The sequence below is a fragment of the Triticum urartu genome, chromosome 3A (assembly GCF_056163025.1).
Source record: "Triticum urartu cultivar PI428250 chromosome 3A, HENAU_Tu73, whole genome shotgun sequence".
NCBI classification, from domain to species: Eukaryota; Viridiplantae; Streptophyta; class Magnoliopsida; order Poales; family Poaceae; genus Triticum; species Triticum urartu.
Genome location: NC_141875.1, coordinates 263,679,082 through 263,687,619, shown reverse-complemented (window position 1 = coordinate 263,687,619; position 8,538 = coordinate 263,679,082). Strand labels below are relative to the sequence as shown.

At 45.4% G+C, this 8,538-nt stretch overlaps 1 pseudogene; it reads left to right on the top strand.

Annotated features, from left to right (window-relative positions):
- Positions 1–887: 887 nt before the first annotated feature.
- On the top strand, positions 888–6,522 carry LOC125546812 (UPF0481 protein At3g47200-like; annotated as a pseudogene).
- Positions 6,523–8,538: the final 2,016 nt, after the last annotated feature.

The following is an 8,538-nucleotide window of genomic DNA, read 5'->3' as shown; positions in this document are numbered from 1 at the left end:
ACCTCATATAGCACTATAGGTGGAATTGAATGGTGGTTGTGGAGAAGACAAAAAGGAGAAGATAGTCTCACATCAACAAGGCGTATCAACGGGCTATGGAGATGCCCATCAATAGATATCAATGTGAGTGAGTAGGGATTGCCATGCAACAGATGCACTAGAGCTATAAGTATATGAAAGCTCAACAAAAGAAACTAAGTGGGTGTGCATCCAACTCGCTTGCTCATGAAGACCTAGGGCATTTTAAGGAAGCCCATCATTGGAATATACAAGCCAAGATGTATAATGAAAAATTCCCACTAGTATATGAAAGTGATATCATAGGAGACTCTCTATCATGAAGATCATAGTGCTACTTTGAAGCACAAGTGTGGAAAAAGCATAGTAGCATTGTCCCTTCTCTCTTTTTCTCTCATTTTTTAGATAAGCAGGGCACACATGCCCTACTAACTCCGTCCTGGTTTATTGGTCTCCTTTATATTTTTTGTAAAATTTTGACTAAAGATTTAACCAAAAAATTGTTAATGCATGCCATAAAAAATTATATCGTTTATTTCCTATGGCATTCATTAACCTTTTGTTAGTTAAATTTATAGTCAAAAGTTGGCACAAAATACGATGAGGGCCAATAAACCAGGACAGAGGTAGTAACAAGTCATAGATCAAAGTATATAAGCACAAAGTATCCTTGTGATTATTTTGGAAAACTCTCCTTCAGTATGAGCTTTAGCAAAGCTACTATAGATACTATGACAACTGACAGTATCTTAAGTCCTTGCTGTTGTGTCTGTAAGACTATATATAGAAGGAACCTGAGAGTCATTTGAGAGATAATGAGTAAAATGACCACAAAAGAAGAGAGCCTAGTGGGAGTGGGGTGGGATTCCATGACAGACGGGAGTTCAGAATGGGAATGGGTGGTGGATGTGGGGAAGATGCTAGAAGACAACAATCCTCAGTCCATGAGGATGGAGGAAAAGCGATGGGAGGCGCAATCCTTCTACCTCGTACCACAGTGGCTCAAGGGCACCAACACCAAGGCCTACCACTACTAGCCACGGCTGGTGTCTTTGGGTCCCTTCCACCGTGGCGACCCCAACCTGCTGCCCATGGAGGAGCACAAGCGCCGTGCGTTAGTGCAGCTGATCAACCGGAGCAAGAAGCCTCTCCAGGATTTCATCTCTGCCATCAACGATGTGGCAGGGGAGCTCGAGGCAGCATACGGTAAGGACCTCGATGGCAACTGGCGGGACGACAGACGACGCTTCATCGACATGATGCTCACGGACGGCTGCTTCCTGCTGGAGATGATGAGCAAACCTTCCCAGGATTATGAACCGTATGATCCCATCTTCAGCGAGCACGGCAGAATAGGCATATTTCCACTTATTCGGTCTGACATGCTACTAATTGAGAACCAGCTGCCTCTGCTTGTTCTCAAGAAGATCCTGGGCATCCTACCTTCTGACTATCTGGTACTACTCCACTTCAATTCAATTCTTTACCATTAGTTTCTAAATTTATATACTCTCTCCTAAATTCCCAGTATCATCTTGAATTCTTGATACAGTTACATTTCATTCTTTACGAAAATCACTATCCGTATAATTTTTAAACTTTCTACCCTATTTTGCCTGCCAAATTGCCAATATTTTTCGCAAATGCGCAAAGCTTGTGTATAATTCATTGATAGAAGGAGGTGGAACGAGTACATGTAGGGGTACATTACATAACACACGAACGCAAGGAGGCATGTTCAAAATTGCCAATACAACTTGCGCTTCTCAAACCGTGTGAGAGTAGACCGCACTTTTTGTGCGATATCTGTTCATTCGTACAAACGATGGAAAAATGCAAGCTATATTTGCACAAATTAAATTACATTTTACAACAAAGGGTGTATTTTATTCACTCGAAATAAAGTATCAAGAGGATACAAACACAATGAGCACACACCTGGTTAGCATATAGAGGATGCACATAGCCAACACTAACACGCGCACATACAAAACACGTTGCAAAATAACAAACTCATATAAGATCAAGGGTTTTTATCATTTTTGCCACTAGTTGTGTCCCACTACTCAGTTTTGCCATTGGAAGTTACAACTACTCAAAAATTCCATCGATCCGTGAGATGTTTGCTCAAAAATGCCATCGTTCCGTTAGATGTTTCCTCAAAAATGCCATTAGACATCGTTATTTTCACATCAAACTCATTGACCATGTTATATGACAAAAATAAGCCTAGACCCACATGTCAGTTCTCTCTATCTCACAATGATAAGTGTGGCCCCACTTCTCAGGAGTAACCAAGCGAATAATTTTATAGAAAAATAAGAACGTTGTTGGGATCAAGTGGGCCCCACACTTTATTGTAGTAAGATAGAAGGAGAGTTGGCATGCTGGTTCATAGGTATTTATGTCATCATAACATGGCAAAAGAGATTTGAGATCACAATAATGATGCCAAGTGGCATTTTTGAACACATGTCTAACAAAGCGATGGCATTTTTAAGCAGTTGAAATTCCTAGTGGCAAAACTGAGTAATGGGACACAACCGATGGAATAAATGATAAAAACCCTAAGATCAAAGCTATGCCTAAGCGAATAAAATATAAAAGCAAAGCGATCAAATCCACGATTTTCACAAACTACATATATGGCCATATCAGCCAACCATCTCATGACTCCACTAGGACAACAAGGTTCTTCAACAACAACGTGTTTAGGAAGGAGGCGACGCTTAAGCGTTGCTGTTACTGGATCCAAGCAGCAAAGATCATAATATAAGTTTTCCTCTTGAAAAACTAGACTCGGAATATCTGAGCAAGGCCTTCAACAAGATGACGATGCAACAAAACACCATCATTTTCACGTATAACCAACATGGGTTTGATCTAGGTTTTCGCCCCGGAGCTTGTCGAAGTCAATCAAATGTTGTCACTAGCACTTTTCCATGATCCAAACAGCCACATGCGTTGGCATAGAAAACCAAGTGCCAATGTTGTACAATCATACCCTCTGCGTCAAGCCATTTCCTGTAGATTGCATCGGATGAGAAGAAAGGAAAACCTCACGAAAATCTTTTGGTGGCCACTGCTATTAACAATGGTGTCGTCGCCACGGTCCGGGGTGGTTATCATTGCCGTCACAACTGCCGGAGATGGAGAAGCCTGATCTAGCAAATCAACTCGTACTAGCCACCACTTGCGTTGATAAGAAGCCTGATCCAGCAAATCATTGCCAAGGAAGGAAGCTGCAGAAGGAGCTTGTTTTTAGTGGCGGTGGCTTGCTAAAGAAAAGGGAAATTAGTCCGACTCTAAAGAAAAGAGAATTTAGACCATCAAACAGTTATTTTTTTCCGAGTAAATACTTACCGGGTTCGTCCGCTCGGTTGTGTGTACCTTAATTTACGCACATAGTTTTTATCCTATAACTAGGTAATTACCCGTGCGTTGCAACAGGGTATATATATTTTAATAGTTCAACATCAATCGTGTCTAACAAAAACTTATTTGTAACCTTTCGTTGTCCTGTTTAAGTGTGTGCGGGTTCCGGAATCAATTTAAAACATATTGCTGGTTCTACTTAGAACACTCCCAGGCGTTTCATGAAAAAACAACAGTGCTTCAATTCCACACCTCTTGATCATATATATACATAACTAAATATCCTTACGTTGTTGAGACAACGATGTTAAATTAGTTTCTTTTTATATGCGTGCATGTGCTCTATCCCAATTATAGGTTTGACCAATTGTGGCGCATCTGCTAGAGATGCTCTAATCTAGGTTGGATCATGCCAAACTGTAAAAAGCTTTGTTGTATGTATAGAAGCGCTGCTAGGACATTGGTCGTAGCTGGTTTGTTTATGAAATATGAACTAACCATCGTGGCATCCCGATTGATGGATGCAGCGGGTTGAAATGGATCGCAGCGAAAAAGAAGAGGAGGTTAATTTCGAAAAAACCATAAACCTCATGGTGGTGAAATATCTATATCGGGCGGATGAAGGTCATGATGTTGCGGACATGTCACTGAGGAACCACCCTCTCGAACTTTATCATGGAAGCCTCACTTACATTAATGGCGCCGCCTATGGAGTTGACTCGAAGGAGGCTGGCATCAAATTCAGGCAGAGCAAGACGGACAAGCTGCTGGACATTCACTTCGAGCGCGGCATGCTGAGTATGCCGATGATGAGGGTGGACGAGGGCATCGAGAGCTTGTACCTCAACCTGGTGGCATTCGAGCAGCTGCATATCGGCGCTGGTGACCTCGTGACGGCTTATGTGAGCTTCATGGACGACATGATCATTTCGTCCAAGGACATGGCTATGCTGAGCTCTAGTGGGGTCCTCGAGAACATGCTAGGCTGCGATGAGGAGGCCGCACAGCTATTCAACGGTACTCTGTCTAGTGGGCAACGTATGGTCCCATTCTACGGTCTCCACAGAGTGCAGTGGGAGGTGCATGCCTACTGCCCTGAGTGATGGCCCACCATAAAAAGCACCTACTTTAAAAATGGAAAAAAATTCCGTGGACACCGGCTGCAAAGCCCATCCTATGCGTACCCTAGCCCAAATTCGTCCACGTGTCGCCTCCTTGCATCCAACGTCCGTCGCTCCTTCCGATCCCGTCGCTGCTTCCCTCGGCTCAGAAGAGCTCGCTCGGCTCCAAACGCGTACGACCCCAGCTCCATCGGCTCCGCTCAACTGCAAAAACTAGACGCAATCCGGCTCCCATTGTTACGCAGCTATGATCCCTTCCAATCAGATACGCATCTTTGTGATTGATAGCATATGCTTCCTTCATCCACCGGAGATCTGATCATGGCAGGTGAGACTGGCGGCGGCCGAGGAGACCCTAGCCTGGCACTCAATCCACCGGGCAAGACCACAACTATGTCCGCCTCACGCCCAAACGCATCGTCGTCCTCTCCATCACCCCTCATCAGTCCAGAAGGACATCCATGGCTGCCGCGGGCTCTGCCGTAGTTTGAAGCTACACTACCGTCGAGAAGGTCGGGAGCGGCCATGCCGGAATCTGACACTGTGGCTCACAAGAAAGATCACGGTGGCTTCGCCGATGACTTGTACCACATAATCCTGATGTCCAGATAGCTAATTCCTTTTGGGCAGATGGCCAATCTCTCTTGGATTATGCGTGTTTTGGGGATGTTGTATCATTTGAAAACACAGGAGCATGAATTCCACTCCGGATTTGAAATACATCAATTTCAGAAATATACTGCTCTCTGCCTTCAACTGAATTTGGGCCTACAAAATGACAACAGCAAAAAATAGCATATTCTCCAATTTGATTCATATGTACTTCAGATGAAAAGATACAGTGTACAACTTTATATTATAGTTGGAAATTGTTGGGGAGAGCAATCAGCTATAGTGTGGTACAACATTTGTCATGAAGTCTACTCCACATTTGAAATATGTCAAAATTCTACTAGGAAGTCTACTCATCAGCAACCATTGCATCTTGTCCATTTGTGTTTCGTTGGCATCAGTTGTGTTGTTCTAGCAGTGTACTTGGGGGTCTTTGTCCTGAAGAATGATGGTGGGGTATGACTGCTGCACGAGTAGGTGGCCTCCTGCTTGCTCTTTGCTCCCCAATCTAGCATCTTGATAACAGGACCAGGGGGAATCCTTGCCAATTTGAAACCTTCTCTTTCATGGCTGCAAAGACATGCACAAATTATGTTAACTTATTATTAATTTATATGAGTTTGTTCAGACAGTTACTAGACATAGAGCAAAATCATGTACAGTTCATCCTCATGTAAGCTAAACTCTCTTGAGTCTGAAACTACACTCTCTTCAGTCTGAAACTAGTGATGCAATTTTTGATTTTGTAGCTCAACTGAGCAAACCAAATGATCCGATCAAGTATGAGCTTGCCAGGCAATAGTCCGTACCCAGTTTAATCAAAATATCTGATTAATATGTAGATTAGCGAATCAAATGGACCTCGTCTCTGAAGAAGCTGATGGCCTAAAGGAAACAAAAAATTTCAAACTTAAAAGTGAGGGGCTTACTAGTTTTGTGCGAGATCCAGAAGGCGTGTGGTGGAGCGAGAGGCCGGCGCTGGAGACGGGGACCAGCGATGTATGACGGAGGATTCGACGGCGGCGGCGGCGGACGCTTGGAAGTTGGAACAGGCGGCTGCGAGACCAAAGGAAAGGGAATGACTGGGTGGGCCTCCGCCTCAGCCGGCCTTGCCTCGTGAGGGAGCCGGGATCGTACGCATTTGGAGCCGAGCGACCACTTCTGAGCCGAGGGAAGCAGTGACGGGATCGGAAGGAGGGACAGACTTTGGATGTAAGGAAAGGACACGTGCACAAATCTGGGCTAGGGTACGTACAGGATGGGCTTTGCAGCCGGTGTCCACGAAATGTTTTTCCTCAAAAACCCCTAGGCATCCATCTCTCTTGCACCGGCCGCCATTCTTTTCATTGCCACCCTGTTGCAGACCGTCTACACCTTCATGGCGAACAAGTCTTGAGAGCACAAGCATAATTAAAATATAATAGCGGCAAAACAAAGCATATCCATAGTGATATTTAGTGTTTATGTATGTGTCGAATAATGTTCTGTTTTCAGTTTGTTGTTGTACCTATGCATATGTGCAGGAGTGTAATCTTCAGTTGTCTACATAAAATGCTCATGTATATGTGATCCTGTTGAGTTTAATTAGACCCCACACACCATCTCTGGATTGATTCTACTTGGTTTTTATAGTTGGTGCCATATTTGTTTATATTCCTATTCTACTGATATCATTCTGGTTTACCTCTGTTTTTTTGCAGCCTAAACTTCTGATCTATTCATCATCTTTCAAGACAGTACAAATAACACTAGAAGTAAAAAATTATATCAAGGTATGTAGACCACCTAGTGACGACTATAAACACTTGAACAAACCGAAGGCGCGCTGCAATCATCGTCCCGCCCTCAGTGGAGCCGAGCAAACCTTGTTGTAATAGACAGACCAACGTACCAGAACAACAACCATTGCCGATGACGAGAAGTGTAGAACGTAATGATCCAACCAGAAGACAGACGGCCATAGATGAATGAAGATCAAATCCAAGTGGCTCCACCGAAAACAAACGTCGACCGAAGCCCACGAGATCTATTGGAGACACATCTCCACACACCCTTCGATGATGCTAGATGCGCCGTCGGAACGGTGGCTAAACAGGAAGAACTTTATTCCACCTTCAGAGAGTCGCCACCATCTCGTCTTTGTGAGTAGGACACAAACCCGAAACACACACAAAACAACCTCCAAAAGATAGAGTAAGAGCCCATCCGTCGGCAAAAGTTGAGATCCACCACGCCTCCACGGCCCTAAAGCCATATAAGATGCCGATCTACAGTGGCGCCAGCGGAAGGCATCAAATCCTGATCGTCCTAAACGTCTTTTTCCGCTATAACGGACAATGTAGCCTGATCGGCCTAAACATCTTTTTCCGCTATAACGGACAACGTAACCTGACCGGCCATTGTGAGCGTGCAACCATTCTGGTTTAGCTTTTAGAATGCATGTCTAAGCTAGCTAGCATTCAGTTGCTCTCTTGTTGCAACTTGCGTACACAATCATACAAAAAAATCATTATTACTATTGGATTTTCACATTTTTGGTGCATCATATATCTAGGCCTGAGAGTATTTTTTCATAATCTGTTGAAGATCATGTGGCACCTCACGTCCTTTTTTTAGAAAGGGAGGAGGACCCCGTCCTCTGCATCTGGACGATGCATGCAATCACTTTATTAATTATTCACACAAGACCTTATAAAGTCATACAAAAGTAAGACTAAAGCCACCGTCTAGGCAACATCTGTCGCTACTCCTATCCAGTTGATGAAGGGATGCTGATAGTCTGGGCCTAATACCAAATAGACCTCGCAGCCAAACCTAACATCTAAGACCTGAGGTCTGAACTAGGACGCCTGCTGGGTATGGGGTACCCACCAGTCCGGCGCACTCCTCCACCAGGACGCCTACCGGGTATGACGCCGCCGCAGCCACTGCCACCAATCCATCTTTAGTGTTGTACTCCTGCATGTACTTTGCCGTGTCTAGTTGCCATCGACGCCACCACGACGCCAGACAACGCCACCATCCTGCGCTCGTCCATCATCACACGCCCACTAGCGAGACCCCGCTGCTCCATGCCACTGAGACCCACCGTTGCCGGCGTGTTAGATACCACGCCGCTCCTCCTCTTGTCCCCTCTAGCCAACACTTGCTCCAAAAACGATGCCCCCAGGACGACGTGGCGGAGACGAGGGATACGTCGGGGAGGCGAGGTGGTGGCTCAGAGCGCGGCAACGGTGAGCGACGGCGACAGCGTCTCTTGGGTGATGCGAGGGAGAGAGACAGAGGAGGGGGAGAGGCACTGGGAGAGCGAGAGAGGGTCGAGGGGGTGGCGTGGCTGCACCAGCGAAGGCCGGGGCGAAGCGGCAAGCAGGAGGTGGCTGTCGGTGGCCGTGCCCGTGCTGGCGCGCCGCGG